Genomic DNA, 17,585 nt, shown 5'->3' on the forward strand with positions numbered 1-17,585 from the left:
TTCAATAACTTGGCCATTTAATTGCTTTTCTTGTTTTGTTTTGTTTACTGAATGTGGCAAAATGGTCCACTCAGTATTATGTACTTGCCATCTTCAGCGTTTCATTTTGAAGAAGTAAGCTGTTTTTTCCCCCACATGTTGAGATAGGATCAGTTTAATATCTTGATTGTTGGCACTGTTCTTGAATGCTGGTGAGTCAGGTAGATGGGAATGTTCCCTCTGAGTCAGTACTGAGCCAGCACACTGTTTGAGGACACGCTTTTGCTTCAGATGGAATCTTTTAGATCAGACAACACCCAGCACCCTGAAAACTTGTGGTCACTAGAGATCTTATTGAAAGAGTGGAGATATTACGGTAGGTATCCTCAGCAAATTCCAATGACAATAATAATTGTCTTAGGTCAGATGTGCCTAAACCCTCCAAATAATTCAATTAGAAAAATATTCTTTATTTCCTGTTATTAAAATATCATTACTAATTGTTTATTGGTATAAGCTGTACAATAGCTGCTATAATGCACATCAGAGGTGACTGTATTTCAGTGGTGTGTGAAGTGATTCCTGATCCTGCCATGATCACTTAAATCAAGGATTTCACATGACAGTAATTATATAGTCATGACAGTGCCTTTCCATTGACTTCAACAGGCTTTGGACCAACCCATGATTGGTAAAACATTTGTGGATCTATCATATAAATATAAGTTTATTATTATTAAATGTAGTCTCCTGTCATTAGGCTAATGAATGAATGGTTTGTTGTGGTGGTGGTGGGCTTTTTTTGCTAATTGATAAACAATTCCTAAAAGTGTATGTACATTGAGGTAGGGACCAACTTATTATGTGTTTGTTCAATGCATGGCACAATGGGGTTCTCTCCTGGCCCATAACTCGGGCTATGAGGTATGACTGCAATACAAATATAATAAATAATAATTATTCTCCACTATCATACATGAAAATAAGATTTGTAGTTTTCAATAAAACAATTCTTATACTGGCTAAGAGTACATGGTTGTTGCATTACATATGGTAGATTGATATATATGTATTCGGAATTACTTTAATACATTCCATGCTTGTGTGCTTTAACTCTAGGTATAACAACCCTCATATATGTCTTTTCCCCCTGATTTGCATATTTATTTGATAGTTTACGATGAACTCATGGCTATTGGAAAGCAAATAACAGAAACAAAATCAGTGCAATGAAGGGGACAGTGTCACTATTTTGAATGATACAGAAATCTCAAACAGATTCAAGGCAGCATGTCAGAAAGCAATGATAATATTAGGTCAAGCAAACATTCATTTTAGTACTGAATCTAAAATCTAAATATGTGGTCCCTGTTACATGAAGTTTGAATGTAACTTTGCATGAAAAATACACTCGGCATCTGAACTGAGAACTTGTGTATCAGGATAGACCTCAGTGCAAAACTGAGGGTTAGGGAGTTTTCTACCCACTAACTTTAGCAGTGTGGCCAGGTAATGTAATAATTAATTGAGCCTGGATATTTCATCAGTCTTTGATTACAGAGTGGTGCTGAGTGGAACATTTCACACAGAAAGTGAGCAAAACAATGTTGCAAGCTAGGGAGGGGAGGCTGGAATCATTTTTCACCTAGTGTAATTTTTGTGAACTTTGCAATAAGAAAAAAAACAAGGTTTTTTGTTTGTTTGTTTTTGTTTCTTTTGTTTGCTTTTTACTAAACAATGAAAATTGCATTGCAGAAGAGAAGGGGCGTATAGTACATTGAAGTGGGGAGAACAGACAGCATATCTGACTTCTGAATGTTTCCTATATTAAGTATTTAATGTTTGAAGATGTGGGCCCAGTTGCACTGCTCCATGAAGTAGAGAGGTACAGGAGAACTCTCAGGGAACCAGTTTTCAGGGCAGATTTGTGGCATCCTGAGCCTTAGGTTAGAGAAGCCTGGAGACTGCTCCAAATTTTGCCAAATGACTATGGTCCCTAAAGACTGGAGGCCAGCTGAGCATATCTGGAGCACATTATAATATGGCCCTGTGCCAGGGCCAACTGTGTGGGGGAGCGTGTGTTGTGCAGGAGCCACCAATACCAGTTCTTCACCAGATGGAAATTTCCCTATGCTATAGAGATTCTTAGAAGGACAGATCCAGCTCATAAAATGGCCCAGCTGAGATCTGGTCAAGAGAGTGTGGTAGACAGTAAGTATTAGTGCTATTTCTATGGCAATATTCAATCTGGGTGAAATTCACCTCAAAGAACCCCAACATCTTTTGATCTTCTAAGGACGATCTGTTGGAAGGGAGTTTTGCCACTGATTTCAATGGGACCAGGAGCTGGTCTTTAATGCAGACCTTAAGGAGCCTGGAGAGCCTTAGATAGACACGCCATCCAGGGGTGCATTTCCTCATTGCTGAATAAGACAACCTTGGCAAGGGGAGTAAAGGTGTGGAAATATCAAGAAAAAATGGCAAACATCATTTATCGGATACGTTAGATTGTACAAACTATGTGCGTATATAGCATACACATGTGGTGAAATGTGTGCATGCCCATATATATATATATATATATATAAAGATTTCTATTTAACAGGATATAAACAGCTAAGTTTCTCCTTTTAATCAGGAGTGCCCTGAATGTGTGAAATGTGGGGAGGAAATATAAGATGAAAGGAACCCGAACATGACAAAGGATAAGGCTACAGAAAGAGCAGCAGATAAAAAAGATAAGTGTTAAAGACGAAATTAAAAGACAACATGAGATCCACTTGGAATTCCAAGAAACAAGAAGCAAGAAACATGATCATATATGTCTGTAGTAACATCTTCATCTCCCATTGGCACTTTTTCTGAGAACCAGGGTGTTCCCTGTGTCCTGGCCAAAATCCAGCTTGGGTAATTATATTCTACCTATATAAAATTCCCACTGTGGTTTCAACTGGACAACATTCTCTACTTTAGTTTGCATCCTAACCTGCTCTGTAGTATTGCTATGCATGCTGCATTTCCACAGGGGGTCATGAATTGTTTGTATGTTATGTTATAAAGCACCTGGGACCCTTCTGCCCCAAATGTACAATCTACTTTATGTTATTATCAGTATTATCAAGTTATCAAGGGTCGAGTTACAATGTTTTAAATAGGATCTCAGGCAAATCACAGTGCAATAGTAGTACTCAGATGGAACTGAATGCTTAAACAAGCAATTGAGCAAGCTAGTGTGGCTACAGCTGGGAAAAGGAAAGCAAAGGGCCAGATCCTCAGCTGATGTAAATTGGTATAGCTCTCATGGCCACTTGCTTTGTTTTCCCCAACTGTACCCATACTTGCTGGCAGATAGTGTAGCATGTAAGATGGCACAGCTCAAGTGACTTCAATGGAGGCTTGCCAATTTACACAGCTGAAAATCTAGCTCAAAATGCAGAAATTATGGAGAGAGGCAAGCAGAGAATGCCACTCATCTCAATGCTCAAAGTTTTCCCCACCCAGACATGAATAACAACAACAACAAAGAGGAGCAGGTAGGAGGGGGCAGATGTGGTGTGTTTTGACAGCAGTTTCAGACTTGAAGGAGGCTGAGAGGCCAGAGACTAAGAGAAAACAAAGTCAAAGGGAAGAATAGTGTCAGCAAAAAAAAGAAAATAAAGATTAAAAATGCAACCAGGCTTACAGAAAAGATCCACAGCAGTCAGTTGCTACTGGCGAGGGAGACAGGAAGTAGGGAACTGTACTATCACCAAGTAGTTTGAAAAGAAAAAACCTGCATTAATAGGGTGGGATTTTATTTTTAAAAAATGGTATAGCTTAAAAGGGCATTGGATAATGCAATCCAAGTCTTAGAAGGATGTAGGCTGCACACATAGAAATGTCTCCTAAATGAAACCACACCAAAAAGAACCTTTCAGCACTGTCACAAAAGCATTTGTATAGAATGCAGTTGACCACCAGGTAATTCAGGAAAAGGGAGAGAGGAAGAGGATGCAACTGAACCCAACAGTGAGTAAGAAAACCCCTTGGGTCTCTTCTTATCTCCACTACTGACTTGCTATATAGCCCTAGGCAATTCACTTAACCACTCTGTGCCTCACTTACCCCATATTCCCTAACTTAGAGCGCTGCTGTGAGGCTTAAATTATACATTGTAAAGAGGTTTGAGTTCCTGAGAAAGACTTGACTTGAGTAGAAGGTGTTGGGATTATAGGAGTGATCAAGCTCTGACATATCTGAGGGTGGGTGGTCTGAGGTGTCATTATGCCACCCTTCCTGGTTAGCATGATACATGCCTTTTGGACAGATCTAAAAGCTAGTGTATTATTTCTATTGTTGGCAATACAACGGGCAGGTCACAGTGTCACTGATATCAGATGGGGCATCACTCTGATCAGGCCCTGCCCTGCCAGATGTAGAGGGTCTCCTGAGAGGTGCTGAGATCTTTCAAATCAAACCAATATCAATAGGACTTAGTCCCTGTCAGAATTAGGCCAATTGTCTAGTAGAACAAAAAGAGAACAAAAAGTTCTGCATTAGTGGGCTTTCTGGAAAATCGCACTGGAATATATTGTAGGTTTGGGACTCAGTGTTTTCCCTTGATCCTGTGTTCAGTTTGCATATATAGCCCTGCAAAACTGATTTTTTTGTTTTATGTACAATTTTCTCATTTTTCATTGTGTACACAGCATATGGTATTATTTCTTCCCACAGTCTACAATGCTACAGTTACACAATATTACGGTTAATTAGAAGTCTGACTCTGCTCCTATTGCAACCAATGACAAAACTCTGGGCAGAATGGGCACTAAAATCCATTAACAAACTATTGTATGTATTCCCTAGCAAGTCCACAAACTAAAGGCTCTAAACTACCATAGGGTTTTTAATGTGGGATACTCAGAAGTAGTCCACCATCTCATTTGTAGTTATATGGCTCGGATTCCTAACAGGATCGATTGTTGGGACTATGGAGAGCTGGAGGTTGTAGACAACATTGTAAAAAGGGTCTGAAGAGGAAGAAAGGGTAATGGAAGGGGTGAAAAGCTAATTGCTGCTGTTTTTCATTGATTGACCATCCATTGCTGGTGCAACCTTCAGGAGTTATCTAGGAAAGAAACGTGCCAGAATTTGAAAGACAGAATTTCTATTTGTAACTGAAACAGATTAAAGTAACTAATATCAGAGAAAGAGGAAGCCACTGGATCTCTTCAAAGGGTAACACATGTTTAAAATGGGAAATATGTCTGGAAAGCATAACATCTTTCAAAATGGAAGGAACCTTTTAAGTGTGACCACTGCAGACATTCCATAGTTGGAAAACCATCTTTCTCAGAAAGAATCAAAGATAACAAAGAATAAACCTTTCAAAGATTGGGCAGGCAGGAAAGTCTTATTTTACATACTATACAGTATTTGGTTGAATTACAAAATTACATTACCTGAAAAATCTTACAGAAGCACTAGAGACAAGGCTTAATTTTTTTTATTGTGGGTCTGCTAATTCTCTTTAGAGTTAAGCTAAATTACTCTGTCTTTGAAGACTCATATTTTTGACAAATGTATAAGGCTTTTTGATCTTTTCCATGTATTTCATGCTGGTCCACAAATGAACTTTGCAAAAACTTAGCTTTTGATTTTGTGCCTTGCATTTTGTCAAGTGGATTCTTGTAAGATCAGGTTCAGCAATTTTAAGACTCTGCTTCACAAAGGCTAATTAAATTAAATCAACTGAATGAAAAGGCAGCCACTCAAGTCTTAAGTGGCACAAGAGCCAATCCCTGAGGGAAACCCCTTTCCCCTAACTTCTTTGTATAACATGTCCTAAACTCTGTCCATGAAGCTGTTAGCTCAAGTTGGCATTTTCCTTCAAATAACACTGGGCGGAAGAAAATTAGCTGAAAGGCAACAGAAGGAAAATGGAGGTGCCAACATCCTCAATAGTTTGGTGCTCACAGGAAATAAATTCTCCTTTATCTACCTTATGAAGTTATTTGATTAAGAGGTGCAGGTTTACTGATTCTGTTTTTCCCTATACACTTGTGATTGGTGAGAAAACTGCTGGAATATGACTTTGAAATCAGATATATTGCTTACCACAGCTTGCAGATTGCAGGCAGAAAGTACAGTGTGGAATCTGGCCATTATTTGCTGATCAGTAGAAGAGCCTCAATATAGAAAGGTCTGTAAACCTGGTTACAGTTAGGGTAATTTCCAGGAATTTAGTGATAGGGCTTGCAATTAGTGAACATAATTTGAGGTAATGGCAGTTATGACATCATGTGGAAACCTCCTTCTCTCAAATGTAGAGGGTGTTATTTTCTGTTAGAAAAGTCTTCCTATTGGTGTAGACAGCTGTAGTACCCAAGATAATATTTGTAATTAGTACTTGGTCTTCTATCCTTACATTACATACATAAAGCGGCAACCTCTTCTTTCCAACTTTGGTGTGGTATTGGACTAAACTGGGCAAAATCCTGTCCCCATGGAAGTTTTGCTATTGACCTCTGTGGAGCTAGGTTTTCACCCTTTATATTTAAACTGTGAATAGGAAGGATACTGACCCCATTCACCCATAAGAAGGTGTAGTGTTCCAAGGTGACAAGTCACTTAACCTTTTTTGTGAATCAGTTTGCTCACTTGTTAAACAGGTCTAACAGTAAAGCACAGGAATACTGTGTGTATTAATTTATGTCTATAAAGTGATTTGAGATGTCTGATTAGAAATACATTGCAATATAAAGTATTATTATTATTTTTATCGTTTTGATTATCCATCATCCTCTGGCACCACAGAGACAGGAGTTGCTGTCTGGTTCAGTATACAAACAGCAGCAAAGGCCTCTGAGACTTCCTTTGTAGTCACCTGTCAAATATGTTTTTTACTGTGATTTGATTATTGGGCTTTATTGGGAGTGAGTTCTGATTCTGAGTGGTTTTATGGGCCTTCAGATGACTGTGTTTCACCCAGGGAAGTGATAAAAAGTAGGTCATATACCACAAATTTAACCAGACAAGTCACTCAGGGGAAGATCAGCTGTTCCAAACAATTCAGGTCAGAGACTACTGGCTACAAGGAAGTTATTAGGGCTTAGCTACAGTGTAATAGACCTTGATCACTCTCACAATCAGCTGAATTCGTCTTAATATTGATCTCCAGGTATTATACTATATTGGAAACTTAGGCCCCCATTCAGCCTTCCTTACCCACACTGAGCTCTATGCCTTATTCTGAAAATAGTCCTATTTAGTTGTATTTGCATATTGCATTTGGACAAAGCAGCAGAATTTGGCCCCGATTAAATAAAGATCCATGAAATCCTTGATTAGTACTGTTGTATAAGCTCTGCTTAAGCATCGGAAAAAATTGAATATTTATCCAAATTGAGACCAAATTTTGAGACTTTTGAGGTTCTTATGGGTATGGAGCTTAAAAACTTGCATTCTGCCTTCAGTAACTAATAAGCATTCACAGTTAGATATCCCCTGTATTTGTTATATTCAAGGTATTTCCTCTAGCAGATAAGGGGAAGGGGAAATCTGTAGTGATACTGAGGTATCAATTTATCTTTGCTAAAACTGGAAGGCTTTTAAGGGCCACCCCTCCACATTCCCCATTCACACCTCCTCTGTCTGATCTCACTCTTGACAGTAATAAGGCCTTCCCAATCTACGCTCTTCAGTGGTGTAATATTTTTTCTTTTTGGAGCCATGCATTTCCTTAAGAGCTTTGCAGAAGTGTTTCGTATCATTCTAGTCTGAAGAGAACTGAATTTCATCAGCTTCCTTGCCCCACCACTGATCTCATGCCTGCTGTAAGCTTTAACACTAATGTTTTTATAATGTGTTTTCTTTGCACTGGAGTGGGGAATCCGAGAACAGGCTGACTCTCTCTCTTTCTTGAAGTAAGGTTTTGATTAAGTCATCAAACCGGTCCCGATGCTGACATTTGACAAAGTCAATTCTGTCAGCAGTGGATAGGTATACAGCAGAACCATGCAACGCCTTCTGCTTGCCATCCTTTGTAGTTGTGTGTTTTGAGTGCAGACAAGGTTTGTACTAGTGATGTTACACAGCTCTTATTTAATGTTTAGCTTTTCAAAGTGTTTTGTGTCTAAGCGCCTTGTAGGCGCTGGGCCAGTTCTCCAACAATGTAGTTGAATCAGTAACTTGGAGCCTCTTCTATGATAGTGGGTCCTGCCGTCTGCTCTGAGTACGGATCTTGTGATTCCTGCAGACTGCAGCCCTCTTTGCCAGACAATGATATAATCAAGACGCTGCCAGCTCTTGGATCAAGGATTTATCCAGGCTATTTTAGGCTTATCCAATTACTGATAATTGTGTTCGCAACACCCAGCTTGTGTTCAGCACATTGGGTTGTGAGAAAAAAGACCATTGTGTTGACACTCCCAATGCCATTATGGCCAGCAACATGCCACTATACCGCAATGGTGCCACTGTACTTGCATTGAACATACCCATGATTATCAATGTCTCTATTAATGGTGCTGCTAGAATGACATCAGCCAACTAATGATATTGGCAGAACTTCTCCTCCAACCCTCTGCCTGGTGGTTGCCAGGCAGTTATCGAGCACTCACTAATAGCCCAGAGCTTATTGCCGACCTTTGAAGCAACTCTCCAGTGTCACTGTTCAGGACTGCCAGAATCTCTGGGCACTCTTCATCTTTGGTGCTGCCTAGGAGATTGCTGCACCCCTGGAAAACCACATCCCTAGAAGTGCTGGAGCCTTCTACATGCAGGGATTTCTGATAGGAACTCTGTTTTTCAGTGCAATATACTCTGAGGAGCAGTAAACATCCTGCAAGGAAGGTGAAATTTGAAGGGCCTAAAAACTGTGCCCTGGATCTACAAAGGGACTTAGGTGTTGCAATGCTGAGTCGTCCTCCTCCTCCTCTTCCCTCCTGCCGCCCCGGGGCCATTTTGTCTGGAGTTAGGCACCAGATCAGGCCCTGCAGGCAAGATAGGCAGAGAAACACCTATCTTCCCCTGGGTTTAAGTATCACACTTGTGCTTAGGCATGAGATAGGCATTGGGATGTCTGCCTGAGGCAGCAGTGCACATGTGCAGAGGTAGAAACTTAGGCACTTTAGAGGTCTTTTGCAGTAGAAATTTAGGGCCAAGTGAATTTAGGCATCTACAGGGTTGGGGGCAGCCGAGTGGGAACTTTGTGGATCTCGGTGGTACCTAAATCTGGTCTTTGGGCACCTAAGTCCCTGTGTGGTTTTGGCCCTGTAGCTCTGTTTGAACTCTCCTGCTACAGGCATTTCTTCTGGTATAAGCAAAATCACAGTTCAAACCGTATATCCATTTTAATATTTGACACATTCATTCTATAATAAATGTTGCATGTAATAGCATTGTAATTGCAGCTCCTATATAGAGACTGGGCCCCACATGTGCTGGCATTGTCAAAAGAGTCTAAGTTATGTAAACCCCCAAATGCAATAGGATTTGGGCACTAACTCCTTCAGGCTCCTGCCAGCCTAAGTCTGCTTCAAGGAGTTTTGTTTAAAACTGTTTTAAATAGTTTGCATTCCACTTGTGCTTTTCTGTAAGTAACTATAATTTATTGGGCACAAAGGTGCCTGCTACAATCCATTTCTTAATGTTTTCAGGATCTTTGCTTCACAGAAAGGATTTTAATCTTACCACCTGAGGTAAAATATGAGGTGCTGAAGAAAAGCAAGTGGTCCATAGAGCACTTGTATTTGTATATTGCAGAGTAATACTTGTTCTAGATGTAAGGGTGATGAGTGCATAGGCAGAAATCCTGGGATCACCAACAAACATATTTCACTCTATATCCAGAGTTATGTTAATAAGAAAAGGTTCTTTTCTATAGCAAAGACTCAAGATACCAGGCTGCCAGAGGGTGAGCACTGAACATAGAACAGCTGTGATGCATTCCAGTGGCATTGGTTGTGGTTCAAAGAGGACCTATGTGCCTGGCAGTGAATTGCCAAAAGGAACTGTCTACCCCACTTTCCTGGAAGGAGATAAGGTGCTATGATGGTAGCAGTTTAGAGCAAAAACAAATCAAGTGAGGGATAAAAACAGTCCAAAACAAGTGGTAACATTTTTTTTTTAACTGACAGCTTTAAAAATCACTTAGAATCCACATAAAAGTACAGTATGTGGGATTCAAATAAACAGAAATGGCCAACTAATGCACTAGCATGTGTGTAATTATTTTAAAATCTGGTTGCACAACAATGAACTCTGCTTTTCATCTTAATCTCAAGTAGGAGAAGAGATTTCTGTGGTCTTGGTAAAATGCAATCCGCACCAGGCTTGGACTAGTCTGGCCACCCAGGTTTCCCTTTTCATATATCTGATATATGTGTTTTGACAAGTTATATTAAGTACAAAGCAGGCCACCAGAGCAGCATGTGGAGTTGATATAGACAGAGACAGAAAGGCAAATAACAGTATGAGGCACACTTATGTAGGCAATATTTGCCATAACTAAATGAGCCCCGTCTCTCCCCCCCCCGCAACATCATATTACCACATTTCAGCAAAACGTACTATGAAATCAGTACTGACAGCTTTTGAAAGGGTATATTTTATCCAGGATTTACAGCTTCTGCATCCTAGTCCCCAAAATCAAGGTGGTTTAGACCTGTAATTGTTTATCTTGCTGTACCTTTTGTTTTAAAAGGCTCTGGTTAAAGTGAACTTTGGAGTCCCACCCCCCCATTAATATCAACTCATATTTTGCTCATTCACTCTTTTGAAAGCTGAAACGGAAACTTCATAGGAGGGGGGAAAATCTGGCATGCACACCTGAGCTGATTGCCCTTTTCTTTCACAACCATCTTGAGTACATCATTGTCATCCTCCAGAGCACTCCTAAACAAGTTTTGGCAAAGGCAAAAACAAACAGTATTTTACAACATCTTTGGATGCACTTCCAAAACGCAAAACCAATTAATCAGTAGTCTCCAAGAGACTCAGCTAAATGTGGCTGCCTCTCTGACACTGATCTGTGCTTTGATGTGAGAAGAGAAAGCATGTGCGCAAGCCCCCTAAAAGAGGTAATGAGTTTCAATTATTTATTTGTATGGAAGATGGGGGAGTAGAAGGTTAGCAGTAAGTACATAGCTAATCCTTCTCAGGCTCTCCCAAAAGCAAGGGTGTTTAAGTCCCTGCTTTCCTGTGCTGTTTCTGTACAAGAGCCAATAGGCTGCTTTTTAAGCTGTCATTGGGCCAAGTTCTTTACAAAATAGAATATACTTAAAGGACATGTATACTGTCAAACCTCAAATAAAGACTGTTATTTTTAATTATTCATTATCAACACTGGAGAGCTACTAGCTCAACATATAGGCTTTCCTCCCTTCTGCATTTAACTGTCATTGGTTTTCAAGTCAAGAGTGTATATTCTGAGCGTTTAGCTAGTCATTAGCATCATATTCTCCAGACACAATATAATCATCCTAATAATTGATTGTAGTGAAGGTAGTCACTTGTAGCCCACACAATTCTCAGCCATGAACTTTGTCCTTTGTAGTTTATTATGCACGGGAAACATCTTGATGGTATAATCTATCTTCCTTGTAAATTTACATCAAAGGGCAACAAGCTACATATTGCTACTTCAAAATATACCACTTCTATGATGCTTTGTCTGAAAAGCATATTATTAAATGTGAAATTAGAATGCCTCCCTTGTGTACACACACATATATCTCTATATATATAGATATAGATATATATACTGTGACAAAGTTCCTCCTCTACCTTGGTGGGTCTTGCGCATATTGGCAGATTTGCTCGCCTTGGAGCTTCACGGCAGCCCTCAGCTTGGCCGTTTTTCTGAGCCCACAGTCCAGGTCGACTCCTCCTGTGTCTGAGCAGGAGTTGGGAGGATTTGGGGGGAACCCGGGCCTGTCCTCTACTCCGGGTTCCAGCCCAGGGCCCTGTGGAATGCAGCTGTCTAGAGTGCCTCCTGGAACAGCTGTGCGACAGCTACAACTCCCTGGGCTACTTCCCCATGGCCTCCTCCCAACACCTTCTTTATCCTCACCAGAGGACCTTCCTCCTGGTGTCTGATAATGCTTGTACACCTCAGTCCTCCAACAGTCCACATTCTCACTCCCAGCTCCTCACACGCACACCACAAACTGAAGTGAGCTCCTTTTTAAAACCCACGTGCCCTGATTAGCCTGTCTTAATTGATTCTAGCAGCTTCTTGATTGGCTGCAGTGTTCTAATCAGCCTGTCTGTCTTAATTGTCTCCAGAAGGTTCCTGATTGTTCTGGAACTTTCCCTGTTACCTTACCCAGGGAAAAGGGACCTACTTAGCCTGCTCTCCTGCTGCTGCCCTCTGGCCTGGGCTTTCCTTGCTTTTTGCCCCTGCTTTTGCTTCCCCCCCCAGGCGGGCCAGACGCTCTCCCCCTTTTCTTTTTGTTGGTTTTTTTTCCCCTTTCTCTGCTGTTGCTAGAGTGCTGGCCGGCTGCCGGCCGGTTGTTAGCCCCCGCCCGCCCTCGGACGCTGCTGCCACTCCAGCTGAACCCCCCGCCCCCGAGAGAGAGGGGGCCTGCCGGCCCGCTTCCCCAGAAGGGGGGGAATGGAAGGACCCAGCCCCCGGACCCAGCCACTTGCTGTTTGTCTGCGGACCAGTCTCCGGTTGAGAGGACTCTTATCACTTGCTCCGGCAAAAAAGAAAGCCCGGAACAGACAGAGAAAAAGCCATCCACTGGAGGAACACCGCCCGGGGAATCTACAAATCGCCGTGGAGGGGGCCTAAGACTGAGTCATTTTGAACTGTGCTCTCGTGTGGGGGAGGCCTTGATTGTGTCTTACTGTGTTTGTAGGGACACAGGGGGTGTGGCACGGAGCTGCCCCCCGATCCATCTGTGTCCTCCCAACCCCCACACCACGATCTTCACCCCCCCACTCCACCATCTTTGCTGGCTGTCTAACATCTGCCTCTGGACTCAGCTGCTCACCCTGATTCCACCGCGTGGGCCAGAAGCACCAGCCAACCAAACAGGACTCTCTGGACAAGCGTACGGTGGTTCATGTGCCCCCCCCCCCCCCGGAATTGTCCACCCCACAGCTTGTCCCTTTCTACCTGACCCCAACTCCTGTTAATCACCTGCCACCACCCCCGCTGGGGCATCGGCAATGGAGGGCACCGGGGTGACCTCTGCCGCTGCCATGCCCATCGTCTCCCCAGACTCTAGGGAAGCCCCCCCAGCCGGTGGGAAAGGCCAGGGCAAGAAGAAGGGGAAGGGCCCCGCTAAAACCACCGGGCCCTCCATGGCAGGGGCCACCCCCACTGCTGCGGCCCTGCCACCGACCACGGCATCCTCCCCCGCTGCCCCCTCCACCAGCTCTGTGGATGTCCCTCCCTCAGCCCCCAGGACGTATGCCCGGGAGGCGGGAGCCCCCCCACCTGCCGCTCGTCATCTCTCCCGCCCACCGCCTCTGCCACCATCAATAGCGGCCAGGGCCCCTTTCCCACCATGACAAGGAAGCACGGTGTCCGATGCCACCTGGTGCCCGCCTCGCCCCATGTGGAGATCTACGTGCAGGCATTGGCGAGGGTGGTGGGGGCCCTCAGCCATTGTGGCGGCCTCCAAAATGTATGGGAAGGTCGTTTTCTTCTTAGCATCGGAGGCTGCCGCCCAGGAAGAGGTGGAGAGGGGCCTGGCAGGGTAGGGGGTGTTTGTCCCCCTAGAGCTGCTAGAGGACCTGAGCGTCCACCTGGTCCTGACCTCTGTCCCTCCTTTTCTCCCCAGTGCTGCCCTGCTACCCGCCCTTTCCACCCTGGGGAAACCTGTTTCTGTTATCAGCCCTCTCCCATTGGGTTGCAAGGACCCCACCCTCCGTCACATTTTTTCCTTCTGCCGGCAAGTGCAACTTTTACTGCCGTCAGCGGTGCGTGACGGAGTGGTGCTCGAAGGGTCCTTCCTAGTCCCCCACCAGGGGGCCTGTTACCGGGTGTGCTTTTCATGGGGGAAGCCCGGTGCTACCTCTGCTGGGCGTCGGGGCATATCCGGAGGGACTGCCCCTTAGCCCAGCAAGGAGGGGCACCTGGGATCCCCGAGACCCGGCAGGACATCGGCCCCATCATTGCCAATGCCTCTGGCCACCTGGTACCCGAACCCGCCCCCCCTCCTCTTCGGACCACCGCTACTCCCGCTCAGGCCCAAGGGGCACCTCCCCTACAATGCCCAGATGATCAGGAGAGCCCCACCCTCGCTGCTGACAATCTAGCGGGGCCTGTGGAGGAGGGCGTGGCAGAGATACCACCAGGCATGGGAAAGAGCCTGCCCTAGGGAGAATCCTCCCTCCCTTATGCTGCCCCACCGTTCCCCCCCCAAGTCCCTGAGCCATCGCCTTTACCCCCTGACACGACCCCTGCTAACCAGCCCCCAGATGATGCCATGGAGGGCTGGGCCCTAGTCCAGGGGAAGCGAGGCAAGCGGAAGGCTCGAGCTCCGCCTCATCTACCCAAGGCGGAGGCCCCCCGGAAGACCAGGAAGGGGGGCACCGATGCCGAACCTTCCGCTTTGCCCACGAGTGCATCCCATCCACCGGTGTCAGCCGGGAAAGATGTGGCAGCACCGGAGGGTAGTGTCTCCTCTCCACGGGAGACCGTCCCCTCCGAGACCCTCGAGGAAGCCCCTTCTGTCCTGATGCTACCCGAAGCCCCCGTGAACCCCGAGGCAACCGTCGTGGCGGGTGCCGGCGGGGAGAACCCCGGGGCAGCGGAAAGTGTCCTCTCCTCCATGTTCAAGGAGATCGAGGCCTTAGATCTGACCCCAGTCGCCCAGGGGGAGGACGACCTTTTGCCAGCAAATCTCGATCTGGGCGACCTCACTCCACCCCTCTTTTCCCCATGCTCCCTCCCCCTAACTGCTGCTTCTGCTCCCACCTCCGAGGAGCCCCTGGACTCCTCCACCGACCCAGCCACTGATGGCACCCCACTGATGACCACCGAGCCTGCTCAGGTGACAGCCGGCACCACGCAGCCGGGACACGAGTCGCCAGGGGCACCCCCCGTTGGTGCGGAGCAATTGACTTCCTTCCGGGGCGGGGGCCCTACAGAAGATAATCCACCTCCTGATGCGGTGGCCGCTAAATCCACCACAGAGCGCGTGCCCAGTGTCACTGAGAGCTCCCTCCCCACCCCCTTAACCTTTGAGCCTGATCGGGAGGCGCCACCATCCAGCTGCTTGCCTGCCGAAACCCAGAACCTCGCCTCTGCCTCTGCCCCTGCCCCTGCCCCTGCCCCTACCCCTATCCAATTTACCTCCTGCAATGTCATTGCCACCCCCGGGGCTGTCTCCTTCCCTTTCCCAACTGATGACTCCCAGGGAGCGGCCTTTGTGTTCTCCTGCCCCGACCCATTAGGAGCTGCTATTTTCCCTCCACTGCCCCCTATCGCCCCAGAGCTTGAGGCGGGTCTAGAAGCTCCAGCCCATCAGGCACCCTGTCGGGGGTCCGCACCCTGCTTGTCCGATTTAGTGGACCACAGGGCTGCACCAAGGGCCCTGCTGGGGAACAACCGGGAAACCGTAACCCCACCCCCCCATGAGCTGCGAGGAGAGCTGCGGGAGTTTTTAGAGGATGTCCGTGGCTCCCGCAACAAGGTACGACTTGCTCTCCAGCGATGGGGGGAGTTTCATCAAATCCTCCGAGCCGCAAGGGTCCTCATGGGGGAGGGTAAAAGGACCGGGAAGCAGGCCGCCGCAGCCTACCAGCGGGTCCGCCTCTTTTGTGACTCCTTACTTACCTATGGGGTAGGTCACAGACTGTTGCGCGGCCCGTCGGGAGCCGCAAGCGTCCCTGCCAGTGAGGATCCCCCCAGCCCTCCTCATGGCACCTCTTACCATCGCAACGTTGAACACCCGGGGCTGTAGGATGGGTCTCCGCAGGTCCCAGGTGCTCTCCTTCCTTCGGGAGGGGGGTACTCTGTGGTTTTCCTGCAGCAGACCCATACGGATCTGACCGCTGAAGACAGCTGGCGGATGAACTGGGGGGACAGGGTCTACTTTAGCCATCTCACAGTTCGTACGGCTGGAGTGGCGACCCTGTTCTCCCCCGACCTACAGCCCGAGGTGCTGGGGGTCGCCGAGGCTGTGCTGAGTCGTCTGCTGCACCTCTGGGCCCGTATGGAGGGGCTCGTGGTCAACCTCGTTAATGTCTATGCCCCGACATCGAGCCAAGAGCGGCTGCCATTCTATCAGCAGGCATCCGCCTTCCTTGGCACCTTGGATCCTCATGAGTGCCTGGTCCTGGGAGGGGACTTTAACATCACCCTTGAGGAGCGGGACTGCTCAGGGACCGAGCAGAGCCCGGCCGCCGCAGATGTCCTCCGGGAGATAGTTGAACACCACTCCCTGGTGGACGTCTGGTGTGACCACCACCCGGCTGACATTTCCACATTCACCTTTGTCCAGGTGGAGGCCCATCAGTTGTGCCACTCCCGGTTGGACCATATTTATTTATCACGCTCCCATCTTTCACGAGCCCACTCCTCCAGCATCTGGCTGGCCCCTTTTTCTGACCATCATTTAGCCACCGTGACGGCCTCCCTCTGCGTGGAGAGGCTGGGGCCGGCCTATTGGCATTTCAACAGCAGCTTGTTGGAGGATGTGGGCTTCATGACATCCTTCCGGGAGTTCTGGCTGGCCTGGCGAGGGCAGCGGCGTGCCTTTCCCTCGGCGTAGCAGTGGTGGGACCTGGGGAAGGTGCGCGCCCACCTCTTCTGCCGTGACTACACCTGGGGCGCCAGCCGATGGAGGGATGCGGCGATAGAGCAGTTGGAATGGGAGGTCTTAGAGCTGAAGAGGCATTTGGCCGCCAGCCCCGAGGATCCGCCCCTCTGCGGAGCGTGCTGGGAGAAGCGGGAGGAGCTCCGGGCCCTCAAGGACCATTGGGCCCGGGGTGCCTTTGTTCGATCTCGCATCTGTCTCCTTTGGGAGATGGATCGCGGCTCCCGCTTCTTCTACGCCCTGGAGAAAAGGAGGGGGGCCAACAAACACGTCACCTGCCTTCTGGCAGAAGACCGCACCCCCCTCACGGATCCGGTGGAGATGTGCAGGAGGGCGAGAGCCTTCTACGCAAGCCTTTTCTCCCCAGATCCGACTGATCCTAAAGCTTGCAGAGTGCTCTGGGAGGAGCTCCCTACAGTCAGCGCGGGCGACCGAGACCTGCTAGAACTGCCTCTCACTCTGGCCAAGTTCTCGGAAGCCCTCCGCCGCATGCCCACCAATAAATCTCCGGGCATGGACGGGCTGACCGTGGAGTTTTACCGCGCGTTCTGGGACATCCTCGGCCCAGACCTAGTCACTGTCTGGGCTGAGTCCTTGCAGGGCGGGGTCCTCCCTCTGTCGTGCAGGCAAGCGGTGCTCGCCTTGCTGCCGAAGAAGGGGGACCTCCGCGATTTACGAAACTGGCGTCCCGTCTCACTCCTTAGCACGGATTACAAAATCGTAGCGAAAGCAATTTCGCTGCGGCTTGGGTCCGTGGTGGCGGACGTGATCCACCCAGACCAGACCTATACTGTCCCAGGTCGCAGCATTTTTGACAACCTATTTCTAGTCCGAGACCTTTTGGAACTCGGG

Source organism: Natator depressus, chromosome 6, assembly GCF_965152275.1.
Source record: "Natator depressus isolate rNatDep1 chromosome 6, rNatDep2.hap1, whole genome shotgun sequence".
NCBI classification, from domain to species: domain Eukaryota; kingdom Metazoa; phylum Chordata; order Testudines; family Cheloniidae; genus Natator; species Natator depressus.